The sequence below is a fragment of the Rhinopithecus bieti genome, unplaced genomic scaffold (assembly GCF_001698545.2).
Source record: "Rhinopithecus bieti isolate Rb0 unplaced genomic scaffold, ASM169854v2 scaffold_42772, whole genome shotgun sequence".
Taxonomy (NCBI): Eukaryota; Metazoa; Chordata; class Mammalia; order Primates; family Cercopithecidae; genus Rhinopithecus; species Rhinopithecus bieti.
This window is the reverse complement of record NW_016818842.1, coordinates 2,085,964-2,103,272: the sequence shown is the minus strand read 5'-3', so window position 1 is coordinate 2,103,272 and position 17,309 is coordinate 2,085,964. Positions and strand designations below refer to the sequence as shown.

The window sequence follows — 17,309 nt, the reverse complement described above, 5'->3', positions numbered from 1 at the left end:
AAAGTGCTGGGATTATGGGCTTAAGCCACCATGCCTGGCCTAATTTGACGTTTCTAACAAGTTCCCAGGTGAGGCTGCTGCTCTTGGTTTGAGAATCACTGAACTAGACCAGTACAAGCTGGGATGTGAGTCAGCCTGGAGACTCCCAGCCCCTGGAGGCCAGGGACCAGATCTCATCAACTTCCATTTCTGCTAAGTGACTGCTCAGAGGCGCAGGCAGGTGTCCTCCACAGCGCTGTTTGAACAGTTCGTGGAAGCCAGGCAGGCTTCTCTTCATTGGCCCTTGCACAACGGTGCTGGTTGCCTTAGCAACAGCCAGCAGCAGCTAAGCAATTTTGGGCACAGAATCATGGGGCTTGTGTCATACTGGGGAGACAGGGCAAAGGTTCTGGCCCATTGGCATGTGGATGCGAATGGAAAGGAAGAGGCGGAGAAAGGGCGTGGCTTCCAAAGCCCCCTCTCACCTAAACACCCTCTCATTTCCCCAGAAGCTCACTCTGGCTCCCGCATGTAAACCCAGAAGAGTTGAAACTTTGATTGCATAACAGAGAGGAACAAAGGATGGGAGTGAAACTGAGGGGGTAAGCAGGAAGTAGGAAGGAGAAAAGCCATCCTGGGCTCTGAAACCGCTGCGTGCACCAGGCCACGTCACACACACAGCAACTCATTTAATCCTCACCCAACTGCCTGGGTCTGTGTGCCCAGGACCCCATCCATGGCCACACAGCTGGCCGGAAACCTGATCTGCTATAGCTAAAGGCTATGTGTGCTTTCTCCATTCAGGGCCGCCTCTTTGAAACAGTTAAACTTTGGAACTTGGCTGTATTAGGAGGACCCAGAGGTGTGGGGCAGCAAGGAGGCAGGAAGAAGGTCTGGGGGAGTTATTCGGACATGAAGAGAGATGAAGGACAATGAAGAGAGCCAGGCAGGTCAACCATCCTCTGGGCTTTGCACTTGACAGCAACCGCCTCCCTCCTGTTCCTCATTTTCTTTTATTATTAAATGCTCTCATTTTATTTTATGATTATTATTATTTAAAACATAGAGATGGGGTTGGCCGAGCACGGTGGCTCACTCCTGTAATCCTAACACTTTGGGAGGCCAAGGTGGGTGGATCTCCTGAGGTCAGGAGTTCAAGACCAGCCTGGCCAACATGGTGAAACACTAGCTCTACTCAAAATTCAAAAATTAGCCAGGTGGGGTGGCGTGCACCTGTAATCCCAGCTGCTTGGGAGGATGAGACAGGAGAATCAATTGAACCCCGGAGATGGAGGTGGCAGTGAGCCGAGATCACACCACTAAAAAAAAAAAGAGAGAGAGAGAGAGAGAGAGATGGGGGTCTCACTATGTTGTCTGGCCTCAAGTGATCTTCCTACCTCAGCCTCCCCCATGCTGGGATTACAGGCATGAGCCACCATGCCTGGCCACCACTGACTTCTTATCCAGGAAGCATAATAAAGATACTTGGCTGGGCCGGGCACGGTGGCTCATGCCTGTAATCCCAGCACTTTGGGAGGCCGAGATGGGCAGATCACGAGGTCAGAAGATTGAGACCATCCTGGCTAACATGGTGAAACCCCATCTCTACTAAAACTACAGAAAAATTAGCCAGGCATGGTGGCGCACGCCTGTAATCCCAGCTACCTGGGAGGCTGAGCAGGAGAATCGCTTGAACCCAGGAGGCGGAGGTTGCAGTGAGCCGAGATCGCGCCATTGCACTTCAGCCTGGGGGACAAGAGCGAGACTCTGTCTCAAAACAAAAAAAAAAAGATACTTGGCCAAGGCCATGCATTTGGTTCCATCTAATTGGAATTTGGCCCCTGATCTCCAGAGAGAGGTTCTGTGCTTTTGCACTTTGGTGATATTCTTGTCCCTGATCCTGGGTTATCTCAACCCAGGAAATCTGCAAACTCACTTGCCTTGCACCCTCATGGACGCCTCTCAAGGGGAATGAACTATCCTGTCCAAAGGCCACGGTGTGGTACTGGAGACACATGAGACACGGTGTCAGAGGCTGGTGTGACATCTGGAGTTCTGGGGAAATGGAAGCACCTCCTCTCTGGATCAACCACACCCCTCTAGCATCTGTGGGGGAAGCCGATCCAGCTTCTCTCAATGCCAAGCTAATCTGGGATCCACTTTTCTTTTTTTTTTTTTTTTTTTTTTTTTTTTTCAGAGACAGGGTTTGGCTCTGTTGTGTAACATGGTTAAACTTTGGCCATGTTAGGAGGACCTAGGGGTGTGGGGCAGCAAGGAGACAGGAAGAAGGTCTGGGGAAGTTATTCGGACAGTGAAGAGAGCCAGGTGGGTCAACCATCCTCTGGGCTTTGCACTTGACAGCAACTGTCCCCACCCCTCCTGTTTCTCTGCTCTCATTTTAATTTATCTTTTATTTTTATTTTTTTAAAACATAGAGATGGGGTTGGCCGAGAGCTCTGTTGCCCAGGCTGGAGTGCAGTGGCACACAGTTCACTATAGCCTCAGCCTCCAGGGTCAAGCGATCCTCCCACCTCAGCCTCCTGAGTAGCTGGGACTACAGGCATACACCACCACACCTGGCTAATTTTTTATTTTTTGTAGAGACAGGGTCTTGCTATGATGCCCAGTTTGGTTTCGAACTTCTGGCCTCAAACAATGCCCCACCTCAGCCTCCCAAAGTGCTAGGGTTACAGGTATGAGCCACCATGCCCAGCTCCACTGCTTTTATTTTATTTTATTCATTTTATTTTTGAGATGGAGTCTCACTCTGTCACCTAGGCTGGAGTGCAGTGGTGCAATCTTGGCTCACTGCAACCTCCGCCTCCTGGGTTCAAGTGATTCTCCTGCCTCGGCCTCCCAAGTAGCTGGGATTACAGGTGCCCGCCACCACGCCTGGCTAATTTTTGTATTTGTTTAGTAGAGACGGGGTTTTGCCATGTTGGTCAACCTGGTCTCGAACTCCTGACCTCAGGTGATCTGCCCACCTCTGCCTCCCAAAGTGTTGGGATTACAGGCATGAGCCACCATGCCCAGCCTGGCTAATTTTTTTTGTTTTGTTTTGTTTTTGAGACAGAGTCTCGTTCTGTCACCCAGGCTGGAGTACAGTGGCACTATCTTGGCTCACTGCAAGCTCCACCTCCCAGGTTCATGCCATTCTCCTGCCTCAGCCTCCCGAGTAGCTGGGACTACAGGCGCTCACCACCACCCCCAGCTTATTTTTTTGTATTTTTAGTAGAGACGGGGTTTCACCGTATTAGCCAGGATGGTCTTGATCTCCTGACCTCGTGATCCACCCACCTTGGCCTCCCAAAGTGCTGGGATTACAGGCGTGAGCCACCGTGCCCGGCCCAGCCTGGCTAATTTTTGAAAATTTTTTTGTAGAGACAGGTTCTTGCTGTGTTGCCCAGGTTGGGCTTGAACTCCTGGCCTCAAGCCATCCTTCCACCTCGGTCTCCCAAAGTGTTGGGAGCCACCATATCTGGCCAGAAAACATATTTAGAATATAGATGTTATCAGGCTCAATAATGAAAATGTAGAGGTTCAGATGGCTGAAGTTTGAGAGGGACAGAGCAAAGGGAAAGGGAAGCTTCATCGTACAATATTAAGAGATACTGTTCATGGAGTAAAGAACAAAGGCCCCAGGCTACTACTTAGATTATAAAAGTGATTAACAGAGGAATTAAATTAGGTATATAAATAATTATGTTGGAAGGGTGTGGGCAGGAGAAGTGAGCTGTGGTTTCAATGGCCTAACTCACATCAGTGGGACTCCAGAGGTAACACCTAAAATATCAGGCACAGAGCTGGACAGGGTGGCTCACGCCTACAATCCTAGTGCTGTGGGAGGCTGAGGCAGGAGGATTGCTTGAGCCCAGGAGTTTGAGACCAGCCTGGGCATCACAGTGAGAAACTCTCTCTTTATTTATTTATTTATTTATTTATTTATTTATTTATTTATTTATTTGAGATGGATTCTCTCTATATCCCAGGCTGCAGTGCCGTGGTGTGATCTTGGTTCACTGCAAACTCCACCTCCTGGGTTCAAGGGATTCTCCTGCCTCAGCCTCTCGAGTAGCTGGGCTTACAGGCACCCACCACCACACCTGGCTAATTTTTATATTTTTAGTAGAGATGGAGTTTCACCACGTCGGCCAGGCTGGTCTTGAACTCCTGACCTCAAGTGATCCACCCGCCTCAGCCTCCCAAGGGGCTGGGATCATAGGCGTCAGCCACCACACCTGACCTGTCTCTATATTAAAAAAAGAAAAGAAGAACAAGAAGGAGGAGAAGGAGGAAGAAGGAGAAGAAAGAGGAGGAGAAAGAAAGAGAAGAAGAGGAAGAGGAAGGAAGAAGAGGAAGAGGAAGGAAGAAGAAGAGAAGGAAGAGGCGGAAGAGGGAGAAGAGGGAGAGGAGGGGGAGGAGGGAGAAGGAGAAGGAGAAAAGTCACAGGTCAAAATCAGTCAGAAAAACAATTATGTATGTACCAGCATGGCTGTAATGGCCAGAATAAAATGCTAAACAAGATAAGAAGTTATCCTTCCAGTGGGATGCATTGGCTCATGCCTGTAATCCCAGCACTTTGGGAGGCCGAGGCGGGTGGATCACTTGAGGTCAGGAGTTTGAGACCAGCCTGGTCAACGTGGTGAAACCCCATCCCTACTAAAAATATAAAAAATTAGCTGGGCGTGGTGGAGTGTGCCTGTAGTCCCAGCTACTCTGGAGGCTGAAGCAGGAGAATTACTCCATCTTAAAAAAATAAAATCAAGTTTATAGTCACTATTCTTTAGATTTGGGGAGCAAGTAAAAGAGTTTGTTCTTTGACCAGCAGCAAGGTTATTTGGGTATTTAAAAAGTGTTTATGGGCTAGGTTTAGTGGCTCACATCTGTAATCCCAGCGCTTTGGGAGGCCGAGGTGGGAGGATCGCTTGAGCCCAGGAGTTCAAGACCAGCCACATAGCGAGACCCTCTCCTACAAATACAAAATAAAAAATAAATTAGCCAGGTGTGATGGTGCTCACCTGTAGTTCCAGCTACTCGGAAGCTGAGGTGGGAGGATTGCCTGAGCCCAGGAGGCAGAGGTTGTAGTGAGCCATGATCATGCCACTGTACTCCATCCTGGGTGACAGAGCAAAACCCAGTCTCTAACTTAAAACAAAAAAAAAAAGTATGTATTTGACTTAGAATAAGTAATACATTCATAAGGTACAACATTTGAATGATACAGAGTAGTATATAGTGAAACATATTCCTTTGCCCCCGGTCTCCCTTCTCCCAGTTCTTCAGAGACAACCAAACTTACTACCCTCTCCCCCACCTTTTTGTTTGTTTCAGGAGGTATTTCATGCGCATACAGGCTAATATGTATACCTAGTATATATGTTCTTCCCTCACTTCCCACCACAATTGTTTGAGAACATACAAACGGCAACATTCTATACCTACTGTTCTGTACCTTACATATTTCTTTTATCAATTTGTCTTAGAGATTGTTCTGTTTAAGCAATGAGCTTCCTTTCTTGTTTGTTTGTTTGAGACAGAGTCTCGTTCTGTCACCCAGGCTGGAGTGCAGAGGCGCAACCGTGCAACCTTGGCTCATTGCAAACTCCGCCTCCCAGGTTCAAGGGATTCTCCTGCCTCAGCCTCCTGACTAGCTAGGATTACAGGCGCCCACCACCACCCCAGGTAATGTTTTGTATTTTTAAGAGATGAGGTTTCACTATGTTGGCCAGGCTGGTCTCAAATTCCTGTCCTCAAGTAATCTGTCTGCCTCGGCCTCCCAAAGTGTTGGGATTCCAGGTGTGAGCCACTGTGCCCTGCTGGCCCCTTGTTTGTTTTTGTTTTTTTGAGACACAGTCTCAGTCTGTTACCCAGGTTGGAGTGCAGTGGTGCAATCTCAGCTCTCTGCAACCTCTGCCTCCCGGGTTCAAGACATTCTCCTGTCTCAGCCACCCCTGGGACTACAGGCATGTGCCACCATGCTCGGCTAATTTTTGTATTTTTAGTAGAGACAGGGTTTTGTCGTGTTGGCCAGGCTGGTCTCCAACTCCTGGGCTCTAGCGATCCTCCCTCCTTGGCCTCGTAAAATGCTGGGATGACAGGCGTGAGCCACTGTACCTGGCCCAGATTATTTCTCAATCTTTTCATTTATGGCTTCTGGAGTTTATGTCATAATTTCATAATTTAGAAATGCTTCTTGGGGATTATTAACACCAATTCTCCTATGGACTTTTGGGGGCTTTTTTTCCCTTCTCCCTTAAAAAATCATTTAAATATTTTATCTATCTGGAATTTATATTAGTGTAATATGTGAGATGTGGATGCAACCTACTTTTTCCCCCCAGCTGGCCAGTGAGAGTGCTTTTTTGGGGTGGGAGTGGGAAGGGAAAGACAGGAAGATTGGGCAATGAGGAGGACAGTAACTGAAGAAGAGAAGCTTTCAGCTCTGTGTGGTCACTCTCGCCTGTAATCCCAGCACTGTGGGAGTCTGAGGTGGGCAGAACGCCTGAGGTCAGGAGTTCGAGACCAGCCAGGCCAACATAGCAAAACCCCGTCTCTACTAAAAATACAAAAATTAGCCAGTTGTGGTGGTGCACACCTGTGATCCCAGCTACTCAGGAGGCTGAGGCAGGAGAATTACTTGAACCCCGGAGGTGGATGCTGCAGTGAGCCTAGATCTCACCACTATACTCCAGCCTGGGTGACAGAGTGAGACCCTGTCGCAAAAAAAAAAAAAAAAAGAAGCTTCCTTGCCAGTGGGTATAGCAGAAACCAGAAGTGTCATAAATAGGAAGCTGGCTAGGTGCAGTGGCTCACATCTGTAATCCCGGCACTTTGGGAGGCCAAGGCAGATGGATCACCTGAGGTCAGGAGTTCGAGACCAGCCTGGCCAACATGGTGAAACCCCATCTCTATTAGAAATACAAAAATTAGCCGGGTATGGTGGCACGAGTCTGTAATCCCAGCTACTCAGGCGGCTGAGGCAGGAGAATCGCTTGAACTCAGAAGGCGGAGGTTGCAGTGAGCTGAGATGGTGCCACTGAACTGCAGCCTGGGTGACACAGTGAGACTCCATCCCCCCCAAAAAAGTCAAGAAGTTGCTGAGATCATCCAGGTGGAACAGGGACAGCAGAAAAGATGACAAGCGGAGGTTCTGGAGGTAGAATCCATAGGACCCTGTTATTGGTTCAATGGGAAAAGGCGAAAGAGGGAAGATGCCTGTTTCCTGATGTTTCCTTAGTGATGCTATAATATTATTAGCAGACAGAGTTTCAGTGTTTTTGGAGTTCTGGTTTCACAAAACGCAGGGGCATGGAGTCAGAGTCCAAATTTGAAGCCTCACTGGGACATCCAGAGGAGATGTCCAACAGAGTGTTGAAAAGATGGCACAGAGTATCAGATATCTGGGTGATGAATTTCTCCCCAGCTCTCTCGCGGGGTGAGTGTGGAATTACCTGTTCAGTCCCTTACTTGGACAGGTATTGTGCCCCACCCTGAGGACTACTGCATTCATCCAACCTGTTGGAGGGACGGTTCCTGCACATAGGAAACCTGGCACCTGGGCCATGGTAATAATCTCTTTATATAGGATTTGGCTATTTTCACAATATTTTAAAGATGAAGAGTGGATGGGAATGGTGGCTTACACCTGTAATTCCTGCAATTTGGGAGGCTGAGGCAAGGAATCCCTTGAGGCCAGGAGTTCAAGACCAGCCTGGGCAACATAGCTAGACCCTGTCTTTACAAAAAATTAAAAAATTAGGCTGGGTGCAGTGCTCACACCTGTAATCTCAGCACTTTGGGAGGCCAAGGTGGGAGGACTGCTTGAGGCTAGGAGTTTGAGACCAGCCTAGGAAACATGGCAAAACACCATCTCTACAAAAAAATTTCAATCAACTTTCTTTAAAATGAAAACAAAATACAAAATTTGCCAGGTGTGGTGGCGCATGCCTGTAATTCCAGCTACTAGGGAGGCTGAGGCAGGAGGATCATCTGAGCCCAGGAGGTCGAGGCTGCATTCCAGCCTCAGTGACAAAGGGAGACCCCGTCTCAAAAAATAAATAATATATGTATTATATAATATATATTATTTATATAATATATAAATATAACAAATATAACATTTATATTATATATTATGTAATTATATTTATATATTATTTTATATATATTACACTCTGTCAGCCACACTGGAGTGCCGTGGTGCGAACTGGGCTCACTGCAACCTCTGCCTCCCGGGTTCAAGCGAGTATCCTGCCTCAGCCTCCTGAGTAGCTGGGATTACAGGCACCCGCCACCATGCCCGGCTAATTTTTGTATTTTTAGTAGAGACGGTGTTTTGCCATGTTGGTCAGGCTGGTCTCGAACTCCTGACCTCAGGTTATCCGCCCACCTTGGCCTACCAAAGTGCTGGGATTACAGGCGTGAGCCACCGTGCCTGGCCTATTTTTAAAAGATGGAGAAGGGACTCTGAGAGAAGTGAGTTGCACAGTGCCGCAAAAGGAATTCACAGCACACCTAGTAATAATAGTAGTAGTAGTAATAATAACAATGGCGATGAGAACACTTACTAACGCCCTGCTCTAAATCCTTTAGGAACAAAGGTTATACCACTCAATCTTCATTACCCTGTAACGTAGAAACCATAGCAGGAGGCAGAGGTGGGCTTCATACCCCGACCAAGGCTGCCAGACTTTTCAAACCCCAGAAGCTCTCTGTATCCCCCAACTCCTCTTCCATCCAGGGCTTGCCTCCTGCTTGGTCACTTCCCACGCCCAACAGGCCAGCCTTCGAATGTGAGCCCTAGGCAGCCTGTGGTGGCCTCTCGCCTGTAATCGCAGCACTTTGAGAGGCCGAGGAGGGAGGATCGCTTGAGACCAGTTTGAGACCAGCCTGGGCATCATAGCAAGACCGCATCTCTGCAAAAATAAAATCAAATAAAATTAGCTAGGTGTGGTGGCGCGCCTGTAGTCCCAGCTCCTGGGAGGCTGAAGTGGGAGAATCGCCTGAGCCCAGGAGTTGAAGGCTGCAGTGAGCTGTGACTGCACCACTGCACTCCAGCCTGGGCGACAGAGCGAGACCCTGTCTCTAAAAACAAACGAATGCCTTCCGCCGTCAGGCTGGGAGGGAACCCAGGGAGACGACCTGGGTCTGAAGCCTCGCCAATTTCAGGTGAGGAAACAGGGCCGTGGAGGAGACAATGTGGCGATCACGAGCTAGCGGCGGCCCGAAGGAGGAGGCTAGACCTGCGGGCGCACAGCCATGGTTCTGCGGTGACCCCCGGGAGGGTGGGCAGCTGGCCCGGTGAACTGCAGGGTCGGAGCTGTAGAAGCCGCAGCCTCTGAGGCCAGGCGACTCCGCCACCCCTGGAACAACGCACTTTGATTTCTCCACCGGGCGACCCTGAGGAGCCGCGAGGGGGCGTGGCAGGGCCGTACCAAGAGCGAGGATTTGCAGGGGGAAGCGCGGGTCTCCGGGAATGCGCGCGCGGCTCGAGTGGGCGGGGCAGCGGCCCAGTGGCTACGCCCTCACCCCCGCGGCCGGCGCGGGCCGTGGTAGCGCCTCAGTGGTGAGGGCCTGCGTCCTGCCCAGGTGCCCCAGAGAGCAGCCGGGCCGCCCGCGGTGAGTGCTAGCTTTCGCGGCGACGGCTGGGTGGGTGAGGTCGGGCCCCGGGACTCGGAGTTTGCCGGGCGCCTCATTTCGCCGCGGCCGCCTGACTCTCCGCGTCGGGGTGGGCCCTCGGGCCGGGGCGCTGCGCGTCTTGCCTGACGCTCCGGCGGAAGGCATGGCTCCCACCCCGGCCCTCCTCCGCGTCGCCCTTTCCCTAGAGCTGACCTCCCGCGGCGGCCTGAGGGTCGACTTTTCCACAGCCTGGGCCGAGAGAGCCCCGCAGGCCCTCGGCTGAGGGTCGGGGCTCGGTATCTCAGGGCTCGGGGTCCAGTCCCCGCGCCGCCGCCCCCCACGGGCTAAGTCACTTTAACTCTCCGAGCCTCAGTTTCCCCATCTGTACGATGGGCCTCGGGAGGCAGCGAATTCTGGGGGTACTTAACTTGAGAGGCTCTCGATGCATGCTAATGGGACCCGAATCTGACCCTGCAGCATCAGGTGGGCTGAGTGGAGGGATCACGAGAGCCCCCCGTCCGGCCTGCATCCCTGAGGGCAGTGCCCCTCGCAGGCAGGTGTCCCGGCGGCCCCCACAACACAGGTACTCGGCTCTCCTGGGGGAGCCGGGACACCCTTAGCTCGGGAGAGCAGTTGGGTAAGAGTTCAAGGTCTCTTGGGCGCCAGGGGGAGGAGAGTGGAGGTTTCGGTGAGCTTGACCTCGACTTTCTGCGTATTGTTTTTCAAAGCGAGTTACCCTTGTGTAAACTGGTGACCAGTAATAAGGAGTTTGGGGCTGTTTCAATGAAAGTGGCTGTCTCCTCTCTTAAACCCTTAAAGCTGCAGCCTTGCCTTCCCTCTGAGCTTGGCCAAGCTGGAGAATGATGCCAGCACAAAGGGAGACAGGACTGGACTGGGTGGCCCTGGCTTGGCTTTGATTCTTGGCGCAATAGCAAGATACCTCCTGGAGCCTCTGTTTCCTGATCAGTGGGTCGGGTAGTAAGACAGCCACCCTGCTCTCCCCACAGGGTTAAGATTCTGAGGATCAAGACAGGGTCCTAGAGAGTGGCATCGAGAACTTTAATCCTCCTTGTAAGCAGAACGTTTATGGGACCCTCTGGAATCCAGTATCCCCCACCGTTGTTCACTGCTGTAATTCCTCAGGCCTTGTTTTATGGAGAAGGCATTGATTCATTAACCATTTGCAAGTTCTACCTGCAGAAATCCCTTTTGAGTGGTTATGGGGTTGGCTTGGTCAGAAGAACAGTTCCAAAGGCCCAGTTAGTAAACCAGGGAACCCAGAAAGGTCCACTTCCTTTTTTTTGGGAGGAGGACTGTCTTAGGAGTTCTTATTTTCCTTTTAAGAGAGTGGTTTTTGAGCTACTTGTGCCCTTCATACTATCTAATGTTGGAAACTGTTTTGCTGAGCAGATAGCTTATTATAAAAAATATTTGTACAACATCTGCATTTCAGACAATGGGATGCTAGCTGCCAGTTGTGTGGTGGTGTGGAAACTTAGGAGTGGTCTTAATTTTCCAAAATTCTTCCGGTCTAGCACTTGAAAAAAATAATAGGTAGATTTGAAATGCAGCAACCCAGGGATATTCCTGAAAACCGCAGCACTGACCACAGCCAATGAAAATCAGGTGTGGATCGTCCTGGGTAGTAGGAGTTTGCAAATGCCACAGAGGGTGTTTGCTGCCTGACAAACCTGAATTTTAGGACCTGCCGTTGGTTGACTCTTGAGTTGATCCACCCTTAACCCCTTGAAAATTAGGATCTGTGTTAGGTAAGTCTGTGCATAGTTGGGAGACAGGCCAATTGAAATCAAAACTGCTTGGCAAATCCAGAACGTTTACTCATGAAGTCCATGGAACACTTCAAGTTAAAAATAATTTAACTCTTACGGAACTTTTTTTTTTTTTCTGAGACAGGTCTCACTCTGTCGTGCAGGCTGGAGTGCAGTGGCGCAATCATAGCTCACTGCAGCCTCAACCTCCAGGATTCAAGCAATCCTTCCTCCTCAGCCTCCCAATGAGCTGGGAGTACAGGCACGCACCACCACACCCAGCTAATTTTAAAAATGTTTTTGTAGAGATTTGGTTTTGCCATGTTGCCCAGGCTGGTCTCGAATTCCTGGGTTCAAGTGGTCCTCCTGCTTTGACCTCTTAAAGTGCTGAGATTACAGGTGTGAGCCACCATGCCTGGCTTTCTTACTTCTTTCTTTTTTTTTTTTTTCTGATGGAAGCTCATAGGACCTTTCATGGTTCCAGAGAGACTGGCCACCCCTACAAGAGCCTCAGCGTCCTTGTGCTTTAGGGAGGAGCCAGAGAAACAGGTCAAGCTCTGGCACTAGCACTGTGTGTGGCCACAGCTGAGCATGTTGGGATTTAACTTTTTTTTTTTTTTCTGAGACGGAGTCTCACTCTGTCGCCCAGGCTGGAGTATAGTGGCCGGATCTCAGCTCACTGCAAGCTCCGCCTCCCGGGTTTTCGCCATTCTCCTGCCTCGGCCTCCCGAGTAGCTGGGACTACAGGCGCCCGCCACCTCGCCCGGCTAGTTTTTTTGTATTTTTTTAGTAGAGACGGGGTTTCACCATGTTAGCCAGGATGGTCTCGATCTCCTGACCTCGTGATCCTCCTGTCTCGGCCTCCCAAAGTGCTGGGATTACAGGCTTGAGCCACTGCGCCCGGCCTAACTTTTTATTATATGTCAGACTCACTTAAAATTAAAGTTAGAAAAGGTGAAATGGAGAAATGACAATTTTCTTTTATTTTTTTTGAGATGGAGTCTCACTCTGTCGCCCAGGCTGGAGCGCAGTGGGCTCATTGCAGCCTCCGCCTCCTGGGTTCAAGCAATTCTCCTGGCTTGAATTCTGCCTCAACCTCCGGAGTAGCTGGAATTACAGGTACCTACCACCTGGCCAAAGATTTTGTGCTCATTAGCACACAGTCTCCCAGGTGGCTACAGTCTTAAAAGACTTTAAAATGCCAATTCTAGGCTGGGAACAGTGGCTCACGCCTGTAATCCCAGCACTTTGGGAGGCCAAGGCGGGCAGATCAGTTGAGGTCAGGAGTTCAAGACTAGCCTGGCCAACATGGTGAAACCCCGTCTCTACTAAAAATACAAAAATTAGCCGGGTGTGATGGTGTGCAGCTGTAATCCCAACTACTCAGGAGGCCGAGGCAGGAGAATCACTTGAACCCGGGAGGCGGAGGTTGCAGTGAGCCCAGATCACGCCATTGCACTCTAGCCTGGGTGACAGAATGAGACTATCTCAACTCCCTCCCCGCCGCAAGAAAAAAGACAACTTGTTTTGCTGTGCAGTTTTGTAATCTGGCATTGGGCAGAAATTTGGACCCGCCAGGCAGGTGGGAGAAGAGTCAGAGGTCACTTACCTGCTTGCACAGGCCACTGATCTATACCAAACCTTAGTTTCTTCATTAGTAAAGTCAGAGAAAGAATCCCCACTCCACCTGCCTCTGGAACAGCTCAGAACGTGTTCCCTTTCAACAGTGGGTCCTTCTTCCTCTTCTTGGCACTGTTTGGATCCCTGTAGCATGACACACAAAAAAGCACACATTCAGCCTTAGGATATGTGTAGGTTCTGGTTCGGGCACTTGAGAACTCTCACAGGGAGGGAAGTAAGCATACAGTTCAACAAGAATGGCACGGTGTGTTGCATTCATTCTCGAGATGATGGGGTGAGGCTTTTATTAGTGCTGAGCCTGCTGTTTGTTTCCACAGCAGGGCTCCAGGGAAGAGGTGATGTTTGAGTAGGGTCTCGGAGGATTGCTAGGAGTTCTCTGAGCCCACCCAGGCACACCAGCTCTGGGGGCGTGTAGGGTGTAGGTTGCATGAGGCTGAGGTCGCATGGTAGCACTTGTCTGAAATGGTCTTAGGAACCATGTGAAGAGATGGGGAGGCATTTTAAAAGGTCAGGGTGATGTGACTAGCTCGGAACAGTGGTTTTTTTCTTTCAGATAGAGTCTCACTCTGTCACCCGGGCTGGAGTGGTGCGATCTTGGCTCACTGCAACCTCTGCCTCCTGGGTTCAAGCAATTCTCGTGCCTCAGCCTCCCGAGTAGCTGGGACTACAGGTGTGCACCACCACGCCCTGCTCAGGAACAGTGTTCTCTTGTACTGAATATTCTCTTACTGCCTAATATCCTCTCTGGGTGAATGAACAACCATTTGGGAAATTTTTACCGTGCCTAAATTTGTAATCGTACTGTTTTAGAGCTCTGCATCTTAAAAGTCTTTCCTCCCCAAGCGAGATGTTTACGTCAGTTGTGTTCTTGTTGGGATTAATGTGCACATACCTGTCTGTATCTGTGTGTGTGTGTGTGTGTGTATATATATATATGCATGAGAGAGGGAGAGAAGATGGTGAAATTCTATGGGGCAAACCATGGTTCTTTGCAGATCGGTGGCTCCAGTTGGTTGGATTCACTGGAGCCACATTCATCAGTTTGTTTCTTTCTTTGCTTTTCTCTCTATTTATTTATTTATTGTTATTTGTAGAAGGGGGGGGTCTGGCTATGTTGCCCAGGCTGGTCTCGAACTCCTGGCCTCAAGTGAGCCTCCTGTCTCAGCCTCCCAAAAAGCTGGGATTACAGGCATGAGCCACCGTGCCCAGCCCAGTAACTGTTACTTCTGACGCTGGGCGGTGTGGCAACTCAGTGGATGCTTGGATGTGTTGTGAACAGAGCCCCAGGGAACCTGATCCTTCTGGTGGCTTGTGCAGCAAACCGTTGATGTGGGAAGCTTATTTATTTCACTTGTAAAGAGGTGACTTGGATAGGGGGATATCTAAGAACTGTCCTTTAATTGGAGTGCTGGAGGGTGTGGCATTCGGACCTCCTTTGTGCAGCATCTGTACATAGCTGAGAGAATTGTACACGTAGTTTCCCGAAATGCGTCAGTTTCAAGGCTAACCTAAAATATGTTGGTGGCCAAGCTGTGGACTGTTCTCCAAGAGTTGAAATCTGTTTTTTTTTTCTTGAGACAGAGTCTCACTCTTTCACCCAAGCTGGAGTGCAGTGGTGTGATCTTGGCTCACTACAACCTCTGCCTCCCAGGTGCAAGCAATTCTGCCTCAGCCTCCCAAGTAGCTGGGATTACAGGCGCATGCCACCACACCGGCTAATTTTTTTTTTTTTTTTTTTTTTTTTGTATTTTTAGTAGAGATGAGGTTTCACTGTGTTGGCCAGGCTGGTTTCAAACTCCTGATCTCAAGTGATCCACTCGCCTCAGCCTCCCAAAGTGCTAGGATTACCAGGCGTGAGCCACTGTGTCCAGCTTAAGAATTGAATTCTTTAGGAGACATCTGGTAGGAGAATAGAAGGGGAAAAGTTGCCTTTTGTCTACTTGGATGTAGTAACGGGGAGGAAGATGGGGCGCCGTGGGGCGTGTCCTCTAACTTGGAACAGACGTAATTTATTTCTAGGTGAAAGTTAGGACCAGTGCTTAGTCATTCTATTTATCTACCCTTGTTTTATCTTCAGTACTTTTTCCTGCAACCCTGTTTCTGAGCTCAGCATCACATCACCTCTGCGGTGTTGATGCCAGTGTTCTTAGAGCACTGTGTCCTAGTGATACTTTGATCTTTGTGGGCATGCGTCATCAGTGCATTGGGTAGGCCGGGTCTGTACAAAGGTGTGCAGGGCTGGTTAGGAGCACATGAACTGTGATCACCTTTCTGAACTCATATGTAATGACCGTTAGGTCACCTGGGGTGAGTGTTCAACACTGCAAACAGAGATGGCAGCTCTTGAATACACAGGAGAGTATATTAACCAGTGGTGCCCGGGATCATTCAGAGTGCAGTTTGGCTGGTACACAGTCCAGGCATCAGAATATGTTCCAGCAGGTATTTGTGGTCTTGTGAAGAAAAGCCACTGTTGGTTTTGGTAAAGGGCTTCAGAACCTTTGTGAAGGTCTTCCGCGGACACCACACGGTCTTCCGCGGACACCACACAGTCTTCCGCGGACACGTTGGACACGTTCCTTAGGTAATGTGATTTGCAAACTCAGGAGTCATTCAGTGTCACAATAGTGATCAAAAGCTCCCGGCCCCTGTCCCCAAAACCTCCACAAGAGTGCTGTCTGTCAGTGGCCTCACCGACTTCCTGGACCCTGAAGCTCCAGGGACAAAAGACAGCTGTCCTTTTTCCCTTCCTCTCCATTCTGGGTCTCCCACCACCACCAAGTCCTGTAAATTTTTAGTCTTTGAATCTTTTGTTTTGAGACAGTCTCGCTGTGTCGCTCAGAGTGAAGTGGCACAATCTCAGCTCACTGCAGTCTCCGCCTCCCAGGTTCAAGCCATTCTCCTGCCTCAGCATCCCGAGTAGCCGGGATTATAGGCACGTGGCCCCGCGTCCAGCTAATTTTTGTATTTTTAGTAGAGACAGGGTTTCACTATGTTGGCCAGGCTGGTCTCGAACTCCTGACCTCAGGCAGTCTGCCTGTCTCGGCCTCCCAAAGTGCTGGGATTACAGGTGTGAGCCACCACGCCCGGCCCTTTGAATCTCTTTCTACTGCTATGGTCTTACTGTAGCCCCTTGTCACTTCCTGCTGCGCTGACCCTTAATTGACCCATAATTCTCCCTCTCTTTTCTTCCCCACCACGTCCCAGGATCTGCCCATGGCACCATTGCTAGTTGATCTTGGAACCCTGCTTCTGTCACCCCTCCTTTCTCTTTGCCCAGGCTGGAGTGCAGTGGCACGATTTGGCTCACTGTAACCTCCGCCTGTCAGGTTCAAGTGATTCTCATGCCTCAGCTTCCCGAGTAGCTGGGACTACAGGCACATGCCACCACACCTGGCTAATTTTTGTATTTTTAGTAGAGACAGGGTTTCACCATGTTGGACAGGCCGGTCTCGAACTCCTGGCCTCAAGTGGTCCACCCTGCTCAGCCTCCCAAAGTGCTGGGATAATAGGCATGAGCCACTGTGCCCGGTCACTGTCACTGTCTTAATGCATGTTTTCTTCTCCATCTGCTTTCATAAAGGATAAACAGTGACTTAAAGGTGTCTCATTCTCCCCTCCCTAGTGGCAATATGGTTGGACTAGAAGGTGGATTCAGTGAACAGGGAACCTCCCTGTCATTTCTGCAAGTGTAAGCTGGGGCATAGAACAATGCCAGGCATAAGGCAGGCACTTGGATGAATGGGTGAATGAATAAATATGGCTTCTATCCCCCAAGTTTACTGCTGAGCTTTCTCCTGCATATTGACTGAGCTCAGATGTCAAAATTGGGTCTGATCTGTATCTGTTTTTTCTTTTTTTCTTTTCTTCTTTTTTTTTTGAGGCAGAGTATGTCACTCTGTCGCCCAGGCTGGAGTGCAGTGGTGCAATCTCGGCTCACTGCAACCTCTGCCTCCTGGGTTCAAGCAATTCTCGTGCCTCAACTTCCTGAGTAGCTGGGATTACAGGTGTGCGCCATCACGCTTGGCTAATGTTTTGTAATTTTTAGTACAGATGGGGTTTCACCATGTATCACCATGTTGCCCAGGCTGGTCTCGAATGCCTGACCTGAAGCAGTCTGCCCACCTCGGCCTTCCGAAGTGCTGGGATTACAGGTGTGAGCCACTGCACCTGGCCTGATCTGTACTTTTGAAGATGATTCCAAGGTACAGTAGGAACTTTTGGGGCCGGGCGCGGTGGCTCAAGCCTGTAATCCCAGCACTTTGGGAGGCCGAGGCAGGCGGATCACGAGGTCAGGAGATC

General features: G+C 49.9%; 1 protein-coding gene across 1 annotated transcript in view; it reads left to right on the top strand.

The window, feature by feature from the left end:
• Nucleotides 1-9,499: 9,499 nt before the first annotated feature.
• Nucleotides 9,500-17,309, top strand: part of POR (cytochrome p450 oxidoreductase) — a 78,555-nt gene continuing 70,745 nt past the window's right edge. The window contains exon 1 of the mRNA XM_017857640.1: nucleotides 9,500-9,597. The gene's annotated coding sequence lies outside the window, so the exon portion shown is untranslated. The remainder of the gene's footprint in view (nucleotides 9,598-17,309) is intronic.